This window comes from Lithobates pipiens, unplaced genomic scaffold, assembly GCF_037356315.1.
Source record: "Lithobates pipiens isolate NorthernLeopardFrog02 unplaced genomic scaffold, aLitPip1_a1.2 Scaffold_13, whole genome shotgun sequence".
In the NCBI taxonomy this organism is placed as follows: Eukaryota; Metazoa; Chordata; class Amphibia; order Anura; family Ranidae; genus Lithobates; species Lithobates pipiens.
The window spans coordinates 380,854,756-380,869,552 of NW_027507718.1; the positions used below are offsets into that span (position 1 = coordinate 380,854,756).

The window sequence follows — 14,797 nt, forward strand, 5'->3', positions numbered from 1 at the left end:
GCACTGCTAAGATGCCCCAGCTACAGTAGGGCACTTTCCCCAAAGCAGCTGGTCCTTGAGGCTATGCTGCCCCAAAATTGTGGCATTGAGAGTGATGGATACACAGGGGAGGCAGACTGGCAGCAGTACGCCATGCTGTGTAGAACTATACCTATTATTTCACAGGCAGCAGGGAGGGGCAGGGCCAGAGCTTTAGTGATGCTCTGACCCCGCCCCATGCAGCTTGAATGCTTGGGACTCGGAGGCTGTGGGGTAGGAGCTGCAGCTGCTGAGTCAGCAGCACTGAGAGCCCACCTGCGGAAGTAGCATTGTGGATGATATCATGGTGAGCCCAGCTGTCCAGCACTGTTTGCGCCTAGAGGCGATTCAGTTCGCATTGTGCGCTATACAAGTATTTCATTCACCAAAGAGCTTGGAATGCCCGGGGGGATGCTCCGTCCTCCACTCTTCGTTCTGCCTGCTTGATTGGTATAGGTGAGTCCAGTGCTGGAGGTGGGCACATAAAGGTTTACATGCACTGTATCTCACCTGAAAAAGGGGGTTCTACATGGATGAAATAATAGTGCTGGGGGATACCAAGGGTGTATGGGGGAAAAGAACACTGAGGGGGGATCTGCGGTGTATAGGGGGTAGCAATGCTTAGGGTAGCTTGGGTGGCTATAGTGCTAGAGGTATCAGGGATATAGAGAGACCACAGTGTAGGGGGTATCAGGGATGTAGTGGGGTTACAATATATGGGATATCTTATGGTATATGATAACAGTGCTATCTGGGATGTAGAGGGGTCAGAGTGCTGGGGGGGATATCTGTGATGTATAGGGATCAGAGTGCTGGGGGTATATCTGGGATGTAGAGGGGTCAGAGTGCTGGGGGGATAGCTGGGATGTAGAAGGGTCAGAGTGCTGGGGGGATATCTGGAATGTAGAGGAGTCAGAGTGTTGGGAATATCTGGAATGTATAGGGATTAGAGTGTTGGGGGAATATCTGAAGTGTAGAGGGGTCAGAGTGCTGGGGGGGGGTATCTGGGGTGTAGAGGGGTCAGAGTCCTGGGGGGGATATCTGGGTTGTAGAGGGGTCAGAGTGCTGGGGAGATATCTAGGGTGTAGAGGGGCCATAGTGCTGGAGAGGCATCAATCTAGCAAATATATTATATGCACAGGACAGCTTTGTTACTTTATGTATGTAGTATTTTCCCACTGTTTCTTTGCTGTACAGAATGATTGTTCATGTAGTTAATGCGCCACCCAAAAGGGAAAGCTCTGCTTGCCTGTCTCCTACCTATTTGATGTCTGTTTACCTGCGCTGTCTCCGTTGCAGGGGCCCCAGAGCATTACTTTGCCCAGCGGGCCATGATTCTATTAAGACGCCCTGCACCTGGCCTCTCCTTCTAGCAAATTTCATATACAGTACTTATCTTGAGATTGACCCTGTGACAATGTGGGCCAGTAGATTTTCTGATCCTAGAGCAATCATCATGGATGAGTGAGTTTGGGATGGAGGAACTTATGAATGGATGATATAGAGCAAAGACTGCAAACCAGGCCTTCTCGCCCAACATTAGTGCCTGATCTCACAAATGCACTTCTGGAAGAATTGTAAAACATTTAGATAGACACCCTCCTAAACCTTGTGGACAGCCTTCCCAGAAGAGTTGAAGCTGTTATAGCTGCAAAGGATGGGCCAACACAATATTTGGTTATATGTACAGTACTGTGCAGTGCTTTTCAATACGGTGCTATATCAATGCCTACATTATTCTAAAAAACAGACAGTAGGTGGGTGGATCTTGGTAGGCAAAGCAGTTTTGGGCAGTGCTTTGGAGGCAAGACAGGAGAGTACTGGTGCCTCTAATAATAACTCCAGATACCTGGTGATCTAATAATGATAATTGGTGGGGAAACATTTGAGAAGTATTAGGAGAGATGGAGAAACCACAGATTAAAATATGGCGTAAGTGAAAGCATGTAAAACTTTGCACTGTAGGTCACCATGTGCAGCTTTCTGTCCAGCATAAAAAAAACAGTGAGCATCAAAATAATTACAAAGCTATCACATTTCCAAATTCACTCCAAATCTTCTAAGACTAGCAGTCAGAAGCAGCGCCTAAAATTGACACTACAGATATACAGTTATGGTGTCCAAGGGCATATGTGCCACACTTTAGGAAGTGCACTGCTATTTTTCAAAAAGAATTCAAAATAAAAGGTAACTTTTTAGTGTTGTGCTTAGACACACCATATAAGCTAGCAGATCTTCATTTGTTGAGGGTACAACCACTTTAAGGACACCTTCATCAACAACCAAAGGAAAAGAAAAATTGCCTAAATATTTTATAAAGATTTATTTTCTTTTAACATACTTATCGAACAGTGTGAGAAAATACTGGAAGTGTTTCATTTACCTAGCCTCTGTAAAACAAAGTAAGCCCATCAGTTTTACTTAAGAGCCAATGTGCTGATAGAACACATTGCTCTCCATGGCACCATTTACCTTTCTGCGCTGATAGTACAGGATATTGTGTTGACTTTTAGCAATACATTATATTGTTTTTCTTATAGGCTGACACACATTTTTCCTTTCAATGAACATCAAAAATTACGTACAGACATCAGTATACAATCATAACACAAACTTGTGATAATGCAAAGGCTAAAGAGACATAACACTTTCAAAAACGTTATTGTTCTATTTACAAGTTGTCATTATAGCGTGTACTTTTTAAAGTTTCACATATTGATGGGGAAGGCAGAGTAAATCCCACTGTTACCATAGAACTAGTTATATTATGTTCATGAAAGTTTAAAGGATATCTAAAGCTAAGAACTTTGGGGACAAATGTACATGGGGAGGGGCAGTTTTAGTCTTGCATAGGCCGGCACAAAGTCAAAGTACACCACTGTTTACCTTTTTAGGGTCCTAATTAGAGAGGTAGCAGCCTAAGACCAGAATAAGGTCCACCAACTCTATACCTTTATTATGTATTGGCTCCATGAAAGAAAGACGCGCTTCATTGTACTGTATATCCATCAAAACCAAGCCTCACTTCTATTGGTCCAGCGCTATCACAAACACATCTGACACTGTATATAGTGAGGGAATCATGGTATGACAAGCTGGTTGGTCGCTCGGGTCTCCCGGTGAGATGGGAGAGCCTGTGAGAACCACGGAAGGTTGCGGGAGCGGAGGGTTGTCCCCTCCCACTGCTTGTAATAGCAATCAAGCGGCTAGCAAGCCTCTCAGACATCATCCTGGGGAAAAGGAGCCACCCCTCAAAAAATGCCACTCCAGACAAATTCCTTGTTTGCCTTATGGTAAATACCTCCCTACAGGTAGATATAGTGATATGTTTATAACCTTCTCTGTCAGCTATTTCAAAAGAAAATAAATTGATCCCCTATAACATGCAGTCTAAGCAAACAAAGCAGTCCTGTTACCGATATGCAAATATTGACATTTATCAAAAGTCAACCACTAAGCCCTCATCTCCATCTCTAACCATTAACTGTGACTGCTGATATTTGCAGAGATAAGTGACAATTGGATAACACAGGTAAAATAGAGATGTTGTTGAGGTGTGGGCTGTGATTGGCAACCAAGTATCACTTTCACTTTGCTATGCAAGTGGTAAGATTCTGGCAGCCATTTGAGATTATCTGAGTCTCTGGGGACAGATTTGAGCAATGTTCACTGATTATGCATCTGTGATTTGTTCCTTTATATTTGGCAGCAGTTTCTGTACATATTGGAAAAGAATAAGGGCCACCTTGAATTGAAATTTGTCAAGATAGAAATAAGAATGCTATCATTGCTTGCTATTGTAAGTGTATGATCCAGGGGTATCATACTTATTTTTGTTTAACTACCCAGTGGGTCACAGATATGAAAAAAAAAATCGGCACACAGTGCTTCGCATAAGTATCACCCCCGTAGCACTACCTCTGCAGGAGCCGCTTGGTAATTTGTGTTCTTTGTTCTCCACCTCGGCTCCAAGAACAAGTGGCTTAATTCAGTAAACTCGTGGACTTCTCAACAAAAACTGAATGTATAAGTTTCCCAAATATCTTTTGTCAACAAATCAAACTAAAATGTTGTTTTTATTGTACATTTCATCAATTGCACATATCGCTATAGCTGTGTAGCGTTACTCCCACAGGAGCTACATGGTAATTTGGGTTATCTGTTCTGCTACTTGACTCCATGAACATCCTCAGCCCCTCTGTCACATCTGGTTGAACGAAATTTACTGCAAGCACTTATAAGAACGTGAGTATTGATACCTTTAACTTGGCTGTGAATTAGCACCAGGAAATAGACAAAAGACTGTTTAGTGGTAAATTAACTAAATATATTGCTATTGGTTAGAATAAATGTTGGTTTGAGCATAAATGAAAGCACAGAAGGTTCAAATGCATTCTTCTAGACAGTATAAACACTATGCCAAGGTAACTTAGAATCGAGTTCTGTACCACTAGACTGGAATTAACTCATGAATCAGCAAAGTCAGCAATAAACAGTGCACATAAGCATTAACAGCAGTGTGAATAATAGTACTATAACTAGTTGAGGAGAATGACTAGGATATGGTGCAATGTCCCCTGAGAGGTACCTCCTAGTCTTTAGTCCTAAATCCTCAGTCAGCTGGCATTGTGGCCCAGTTGTACCATTGGTGAATGTGAGAATAATCCCAGTCAAACCTGCAGGCAGAAATAGGGCTACAAGATGGCTGTATGGTCAGTTCCTAAAGGGTTCAGTCTCTTTATTATTATAATAATATAGGATTTATATAGCGTCAACAGTTTTCACAGTGCTTTACAATATAAAGGGAGACAATACAGCAACGATACAATCTGATACAAGAGAGTTAGGAGGGCTCTGCTCCAGCACGCTTACAATCATATAGGGAGGGGCTGATGAAACAAAGGGTAGTAACTGTGAGGGATGAACTGATGAGAGAAGTAGAAGATTTGGTTGTTAGCTGAAGGCAGGATAGGCCTTCCTGAAGAGATGAGTTTTCAGGGATTGCCTCAAAGTGGACAGAGTAGGCTATAGCCAGACAGATTGGGGTAGTGAGTTCCAGAGAATGGGAGAAGCTCCAAATAAGTTCTGGAGATGAGCATGGGAGGAGGAGACAAGGAAGCAAAAGAACAGGAGGTCTTGGGAAGTGCAGAGAGGATGGTTTGGGTGATATTTGGAGACAAAATTAATGATGTAGCTCGAGGCAGAGTTGTAGATGGCTTTGTATGTTATTTTTAGTGTTTTGAATTTTATTTGTTGGGCAATAGGAACCAGTGGAGGGATTATCAGAGAAGGGTGGTGGACACTGAGCCGTTGGTAAGTTGGATGAGTGGGAGTTACAATAGTCAAGGTGAGAGGTAACAGGGGAGTGAATATGTTGCTTTGTGGTTTCAACAGTTAAAAAGGGATGTATTTTGGAGATGTTATGGAGATGAAGTCTGCAAGATTCAGACAGCGATTGAATTTGGGGCTGAAAGGACAGGTCAGAGTCCAGGTTTACACCTAGCACCATGGCATGAGGGGAGGGACTGATGGTTGTATTATTGATGATGGAGAAGTCATGGGAGGGACACGGGCCAAAGGAAATAATTTTGAGTTCAGTTTTCGAAAGAAGACTTTGAGGAAGTGATGTGACCTCCATGCTGATATGTCAGTCAGTAAGTTAGTGATGTGAGAAGAAACTGAAAGAGTGAGGTGAGGAGTAGAGAGTTACATTTGTGTGACATCAGCATACAGATAGTGCTGGAAGCCATGGGAGTTTATCAAGTGACCAAGGGAGGAAGTGGAGAGGAGGAGGCAGCTCTCCAGGTAACACTGAAGAAGTGCTGTGATAGGTAAGAGAAGAACCAGAAGAGAGCAGAGTCTTGAAGGCCAAGAGAGTGGAGTTTTTTTTTAGGAGAAGGGGATAGTCAACTGTATCAAAGCAGCAGATAGTAGATACTCACAGCAGCTCACCAGTTCCAGTGATATTGTAGCTTACCATCCGGTCACACACATTGATTAGTTCTCTTTCAGCTCTGCACCCAGGTGACAATGGAAATAATATTAATTTCAAGGGTGCCCATTCACATCAACACAATGCAACTGCGATGCAACTTTGAGGAAGGTACCTGTGCTACTTTGGTGCGATACAGCACGATTTTGTGCCCCATAGTCTTTAATATGGAGGCACCAAAAAAAGTATGTACCGTACATGCATTGTTTGGTGCATTTTTACCTGCTATTTGTGCTGGTTGTTAAGGAGTTGCCACCCACCAACTTCCTAGCAACCAGTGACTCATCTCTGCTCTGACAGCAAGGATGAGTCATTGGTTGTTAAAGTGATTGTAAAGCTTCAATTTATTTTGTTATACTTACCTAATCTGTGCAGTGGTTTTGCACAGAGAGATCGCAAACCTCCTCCCCTGTGGTCCCCTGCTGGGGCTCTCCATGTTTCCTCTTCTTGGAAGCAGCTTCCTATGAGGGCCCACCTGCAAGTTCTATTCCTCTCTAGAGGTGGGTGTTGGTTGCAGCAGCTCACCAAGCACTGAATATGCAGATGACACACAAGGCTGCAGGGTCACTTGTTCCAAAAGTTCCGAAATTTGCAAATCCAACAGGGAGGGGCTGGTGCTGTCCGGCAGGTTGTCTGACAGCGAGGGCTCAAATAGTGTTGCTACTGCTTGAACTGAAGAATTCTGACCGCAGGCAGGTGATGAAGTATAATCCCTGGCAGGCAGCTCTCCTGAAGCAGGCATTACGGTCGGTGGCTTGACCCAAGATCCCTTGGGGTAGGCCAACCTGAAGGGGTCTTTACTGCAAGCCAGATCGCAGTAAAGGTGGTGGGGGTGAGTGTGATCCTGTAGTGGGAGGTTGTGAGTCCTCCAAGGCTGCAGCAAGACTGGATGCAGCAAGAACTGCTATGCGGCATGGGCAACCCTACCTTGCTAAGGTCACACAGTTTCTCAGACCCTTCCAATCTCTGGAAAAGGAGGGCTGCACAAGTTTGGCATCTTGCCCATGGAGCAAAGAAAGCAGACCATCCTTGGCAATCTGGACATACTATTGTACTTGGAGTCCATCCCGATCATTGGCACAGCAGTGCATCAATTCAGAAATGGCCGGTATGCAGGGCCCGTATCAAACACAGAGGGAGGCTGTTTTCAGGGCAGGATTTTCTGTGTGGTGGCATGAGATCGGCATACCAGTTTGGCATGCTGACAGGTTTCACTTAGGGAATCCATATTCCAAATGTGGTTCTGGTTGCTATGGGAGACCGACCACAGAGATGGGAGCCAGAACATCGCCCCCCTCACTACTGGAGGACCCTCGCCATGCCAGGTACCATGATCATTGACTGGCTGCAATGTACCTTGTACTAGTCCTTAGTTACCCATAGCAACTGCATTGCTCCTGCTTGACTTACTGAGTAGACCTTTTGCAGTAGCTTTACTTCATACTCCACATGTGCTTTACTGACCCTAGTTCCTTCATATGCTCAGAATCACCAAACATTCATGTGAAGAACTTTAGAACAGGCTTAGAACAGTTGATACAACTTTTACTGAAATACCTTGGCAATGCTGTCCAATATGAACAATTGCAATAGAGCTTCCCCTGACTATATCTATTAGGCTGCCCAGGCATACCTCCACAAGGTAGTAGTCAATTTTTGTGTTCTCAAGGAATTGGTAGATCTCCAGACTCCTAATACCTCCAACAGACTGCAAGGCGCAGCAGTCCCCCTCCTCAGCAACCACAATGCCCTGTCTCTTGGGTGGGCTGAAGCACCAGAACCACACTTCCCCCCTTATGTAAGTCACAGGTGGGTAGGCTGAGTCCAAAAAGCCTAGAAACAGTAACATGCAACATTAACCCCTACACCATTCTGGGACAGCCAACTGTATAGCTAAACATCCTGTAGGCAACCGGTCTACAAGTCAATAAAACATCCTTGCTGCAGCTCATAGGATGTAAATAACAATTTTTGGTCTGTTTACATTTTTGGTGAAACTGGTTTGAGATCATAAATGGAAATGGCGTCCATCATTTTACAGAGCCAACATATTGAGAGGTATAACATCCACTAAAAATAATGGATTGAGATATTGACTATTAATAGTGGAAGACCGTTGCCATAGATTGAATGGACGCACTTCCAAGAAACCTGTTGATGTGTTTGATTCTTTGTTAATCGTAGGCTTTATAAAAAAAAAAAAAAATGTTTGTGACTCATTAATGTAATCCATTTACAATGGTAAATCGAAATGCAGCCACCGAGAATATCAAGGCACTAAAGTAATTAACAGGCAGCTTAAAACTGCAAGTGTTCAAAGTGCATTTTGCCTTCCATCTCTGATGGAAAATGGTTGTTAATGACAAATGGAGATGCTTGGATTGTGCACATTTGTCTGAAGCTGATACAGTGACCTGCTGTAATTAGAAGGAGGGGGCATGGTGTCATACATCTTCCTCTTCTTATAAGTTTTATTTAAGCAGATAAAAGCCGAGACTGATCGCTCCAGTCTCTGAATCAGAACATACATTGGCAGGGCTCTGTTTTATTGTGACAGATGAGAGGATTTAGTGAGTTGGTTACTTGGCACAACGCTTTCCTGATCAGTCACAAGTACATAAAATCAATAATGGGTGATATCTAACATGGCTGCTCCTCTGTTTTCTCTTTCAATGCCTAATTACATGATATTAGTGTCAGATAGAACTGGAAGGGCACATTCGGTGCAGTTGTCTAAAATGGGCTAAAGTAGCAAAAGATTATCTGCCTTTCTCTATGTCAAGACATACTTCATTGCTTTCTTGGAGCAGAAAAGAATGATTTATTATATGAGTATTTTAAAATGTGATGCAGATGTGTATATTAAATCATAGAGGACTTTAATTGGAGATTTTTATGCATGACATATTTGTTAATGATCTGGACTCATTGTTAGGTGGACGAGAACCAGGAATGAGACAGTACTATTTAGGGTTGTGTCAAGTGTTTCAACCTTCTGCTGCTGGAAATGTTACATAATATGACATTAGTGGTACCAACTTTGTGAGCAGTGATGTAGCTAAAATGAACAGTGAAAAATGTCAGGAAAAAGAGATACTAAAAGTAGATCTGCTTTCCAGTAATATATATATTGGGGTTGATTTACTAAAGGCAAATAGACTGTGCTCATTGCATGTGACATTATACTCTGCAAGGGCATTTGCTCCAGAGCTTAAGGGGTTGTAAAGGTAAATATTTTTTCACCTTAATGCATTCTATGCATTAAGGTTAAAAAACATCTGACAGTGCCGGCGCCCCCAGCCCCCCTGTTTTAATTGCCTGACCCCTCGAAAGTCCCGCGCTCGCCCCGACGTCCTCTTTGCCGCTCAGCCTGGCCGCTAATTGGCTAGAGTGGATGGATTGAAAGCAGCGCAGCCATTGGCTGGTGCTGCTGTTAATCACATCCAATTACACAGCCCGTCCGGGGGCGAGGCCAAGTGATACAGCGAGCAGCTATAGCCGCTGGCTGTATCATGGGAGTGTGCCCGCAAGTGCTTCTCACCATGCGAGGGAGCTCGCATGAACGTGAGAAGTACTTGTAAGAGGAAGCCGAGACAGCCACCGAGGGACCCCAGAAGAGCAGGTTCAGAGCCACTCTCAGAGCCAGACTCCCTTGTGGAGTGCAACTGCACTTGCAAAGTGCACAGTCTGATTGCCTTTAGTAAATCAACTCCTTTGCAGGTGCCTTTTGGGTTCCTATTGCAAACAGACTTTGGCAAAAGGGACAAACCATGTATTTGTTCATCCTGAACTATATCCATTACAAGAGGAATTAACAAAGAGCCTGGGTAGAGTGATTCAATAGAGAAGAGCAAAGGTCCAGGACCTTTGCTCTTCTCCATTGGACCACCCTACCCAGGCTCTTTCTTGCTCAGAGTTACAGACATCAGACAGTTCACAGTACTGTATATATTAGGTTGCACCTAAATTATAAGAACACAGGGAGATAAGGCAAATAAAATCATTCACAATTGCTAAATATGTGGTCTCCATCTGTACTAAAAGCAATCCTGTAAGTTGCATTTAGCATGACTCATCTATATGGCTCATTCACACTTGTTGAATTACCCGGCATTTTGCATTGCATGTACTTATTTCAAATTAAACACCTTCTTACATAGGAACTTTTAAATCGCTAAATTGGTGAACTTTAATATAGGAAACAGTTAAAATAAAATAATTTTTTTTGTAGTTCTTGACAGCAAAATGATTTTTTAAGCATTCTAAAAGAGACTTGGCTAGTTTCACACGCCTGTCAGATTACAACATGACACTGGTTAGAATTGACAAGACAAGGAGAAGTGATAAACGTCAAATGTAGTGGATAATAGGAACTCTGAAATACTGCATAGGAAGGAGTGCTGTCAATCAGGCCGCTGGCCTGTGGCTTACTCTCCATATTGATAGAGATGTTGATATCCTTTCTAAGGTAATCAAAAGTCCTCTATGGACATGTCCACGTACAGAATGGAGAATGTGACTGTGAATTAGTTACAGAGGCTGTGATCGCAGAGGTTGAAAATCCTGTCTCCAGGCTATTGTACACAGGGAGATTCAGGGGTATCGAGATGAATGCGTGTCTCATGTTGCTTTGCCATGTTGAACAATACAGGCATGTGCACATATTTCCATTAAAAAACACCATATGACAAAACACACGGGCACAGATTGATTAATTTGCCAGCCTTGCGTATTGCTACACCCCCCATACATTAGCATGCAGTTTGCTTTGACAAAACAGATAACGTCTAGTAGCATTATGTTGTTGATGAAAAGAATACCAATGAATAAGATGAATATCTGTTGAATCAACAGATTTCTCTGTTTATTTTCCCTTTGTATATTTTATATGTAAAACTGTGGTGCAATTGGTTTAACAGATTATCCTGTGCATTAAAGCAGTAGAAGTGTAGGTGCAATGTTGCAATGTTTGTATTGATTTTGTATATATATATATATATATATATATATATATATATATATATATATATATATATATATATATATATATATATATATATATATATATATATATATATATATATATATATATATATATATATAATTATTATTATTATTATTCAGGATTTATATAGCGCCAACAGTTTGCGCAGCGCTTTACAATATGAGGGCAGACAGTACACTTACAATACAAATCAATGCAGGAGGGATCAGAGGGCCCTGCTCGTTAGAGCTTACAATCTAGAAGGGAGGGTCAAGTTGAAACAAAAGGTAATAACTGTGGAGGATGAGCTGATGGAGAAAATGAAAATACAGTTAGGTGTGGGTGGGGTAGGCTTCTCTGAAGAGAAGTGTTTTCAGGGATCGTCTAAAAGCTAATAAAGTAGGAGATAGACGGACAGATTGGGGTAGGGCATTCCATAGGATTGGGGAGGCTTTGGAAAAGTCCTGGAGGCAAGTATGGGAGGAGGTGATGAGGGAGCTAGAGAGCAGGAGGTCTTGAGAGGAACAAAGAGGACGAGTAGGTTGGTATTTAGAGACTAAGCTAGTGATGTAGCTGGGGGCAGAGTTGTGGATGGCTTTGTATGTAATTGTTAGTATTTTGAATTTAATTCTTTGGCTGAGCGGAAGCCAGTGGAGGGATTGACAGAGAGGAGTAGCAGACACCGAGCGATTGGTAAGGTGGATGAGTCTGGCAGCGGCATTCATAATGGATTGAAGAGGTGATAGACTATGTAGAGGTAAGCCAATGAGAAGGGAGTTGCAGTAGTCGAGGCGGGAGATGACCAGCGAGTGAATTAAGAGCTTTGTTGTCTCATTGGTTAGAAAGGGGCGTATTTTGGAGATGTTGTGGAGGTTGAGGCGGCAGGATTTGGACAGCGATTGGATGTGTTGCTTGAAGGAGAGTTCAGAGTCCAGGACTACACCTAGAACCTTGGCATGTGGGGATGGGCTTATGGTTGTGCCATCAATTTTGACAGTGAGATCAGGGGAAGGGGCATATGGGGGAGGAAAAATTATAAGTTCGGTTTTGGATAGATTGATTTTGAGGAAGTGGTGTGACATCCAGACTGATATATCCGATAGTAAATTAGTGATACGTGAGGAGACAGAGGGAGTGAGCTGAGGAGTAGAGAAATAGATCTGGGTGTCGTCAGCATAGAGGTGGTATTGGATATATATATCTATTATTTTTTACTGTGCAAAGGTTTTAGGCAGGTGTGAAAAAATGCTGATGATGTCCAGGACATGTTCTTCTCTTCTCTGAAGATAGTTCTTAATGAAATTGGCTGTATGTTTGGGGTTATTGTCCACAGCGGCCAGTTGCTGAATCATTTTATACATTCTATACATGAAGGTAAAAAAAAACTTTCAGTATGCAGCCCCCACCCGCAGCCTCCCCTAATACTTACCTGAGCTTGATCAGGATCCAGTGATGTGCCCGAGAGCTGCTGCTCTCCTGGGTCTCTGCTTCCTGATTGGCTGTGAGACAGTAGCAGGAGCCATTGGTTCCACCTGCTGTCAATCGCAGCCCAAGAGGTGGCACCAATCCCTGTTCTATGTGTTTTATGGAAAGAAAGCTGCTTGCTATGAGGGGCACTCAGAAAAAGGAGGAGCTAGGAGAGCTGGCATGGGAACCCAGAAGAGGAGGATCGGAGTTGTTCTGAACAAATCCCATTCCCATTTGGTCTACAGGCAAATGACAGTAGGGCAGGACTGCCGTAATTCCAGGCCTCTCTGGGACACTCCTTGCGTGGGCCCCACAGGCTGTACTGCAGTGCAGTCTATCACCCGCTGTGTCCACCAGACACAGCCAATGACAGATCACTGTACCACGCAGCTGCTGGTACTATGTGATAGCTGTGACCAATAGCACATCACAGGACAATAGTGCACAAAGGATGGCTTACATTTATGTCATTGTGTACTATTCTGTTGCTCACTGTGATTGGTCACAGAAGGTACAGACAGGGCCAATCACAGCCCATCTTTACCATGTGATTAGCGTGACCAATCTCAGCAAATCACAACAATATACATGAATGAATCAATTTCATAAAAAAGAAATATCACTGTTTTAAGCAATCATAATTTCTAAAAACAAAAAATCCTGATCACCCCCTTATAGTAGTACAGTAACTATAGAAGCACTGTATTGCTCTGGTCACAGTATGTTAATTGAAAAAAAAAAAGAAGTAATAAAAAGAAAAAATATTTGAAATTATTTAAAAATGTTTTTGCTTGTTTTTTTTTTTTTTACATACTGTCACCAGTCACTGTCCCTGATCACCGCCACACCAGTTATTTGATGACACTGTACTGCACTGGTGACAGTATGTAAAAAAATTACAACTTCAAAAAACTTGCCATGCCTCTTACTAAATACCTTGGTCTGCCTACTTCCAAAAATGGGTCATTTGAGGGTCATATGTACTGTCCTGACATTTTCAGGCTTCAATTTACTTTATAGTCCCTGCAGCTCTGTCCCCCCATTCACATTACAGCTGCTGCATCTCAATCCCCCCTACTCACGTTATCACCCCCCCAGCTCTGTCCCCCCAATTTACTTTGCAATCCCTGCAGCTCCGTACCCCCCATTCACATTACAGCTCCTGCAGCTCTGTCTCCTCACTTTCCTACCTTACTCGGGCAGGGCTCGGAGAGCAAGAGTAAACACAACTCTGGATGGAGGGCAGGATCAGCAGCTGCTGGAGTTAACTTTTCAATTTAAACAACAGGTGATTGTTTGTTGGGACCGCCCTGCATCATAACATCCAATCACCGGCTGGTAAACTTCAAGATAACTTCGGCAGCTCCGGCACCTGCCCTCCATCCTAAGCAGCTGTGTCTCCCCGTGATCTAGCCTGCCTCTCCGCTCTGATGTGATACTCTCAGCAGTGACGGCGTCTGAGACGGAAAAATGGTTCCTAAATCGCAGGTCCGCGGCAGGCCAGATGGAACAGTGACCAGCCTTGGACTGCGGGCCAACATTTAGGAATGCATGTACTATAGTTTGTGGATATTTAAGAGATAATGGAAAGGGGGATTGGTGCCACAGGTATAGACAAGAAATGTAATTATCATAAAATTATTTTATTAATATCCAAATATAAAAAGGAGTAAAGCTACATATATAAATGCCTGTTGCATAACTTTCCCACAGACAGTGATGATGAAATAAAAGACACCAGAAAGCTCTATTTGTGTGAACAAAATGATAAAAATGTAATTTGTGTACAGTGTTGCATAACCACGCAATTGTCGTTAAAAGCTGAAAATTTACCTGGGCAGGAAGGGGGTGAAAGTGGCCAGTATTGAAGTGGTTAAAAAAAAATACCCTTAACCACTGGCCAACCAGCCGCTGTAGTTATACTGCAGCAGGTTGACATGGCTGCGCAAATCGCCGTAGGTATTCGTTGGCTCTTTAAGATGCTATTGCAGGCCCGCAGCCTGTCCCCGGAGCCGATGTGCATGCTCGGTGGGCGCGATGTCTGCCGGGGCACCCGTGTAAACACACAAATCCCGGGTTCTGTCAGGGAAGAGGAGTAGGAACACAGGATCTGTCTCCTCCTCTAGTCGCTCCCATCCTCCCGCAGTTAGAACACACAGTGAGGGAACACATTTAACCCTTGATCGCCCCCTAGTGTTAACCCCTTCCCTGCCAGTGACATTTAAACAAATAATCAGTGGCTATTTTTAGCTCTGATCGCTGTATAAATGTCAATGGTCCCAAATGTGTCTGATCCATCCATCACAGTCCAGATAAAAATCTCAGATCGCCGCCAT

General features: G+C 43.2%; 1 protein-coding gene across 13 annotated transcripts in view; it reads left to right on the forward strand.

Moving 5' to 3' along the window:
- Window positions 1-14,797, forward strand: part of TENM3 (teneurin transmembrane protein 3) — a 1,601,892-nt gene that overhangs the window by 552,798 nt on the left and 1,034,297 nt on the right. The window lies entirely within an intron of this gene.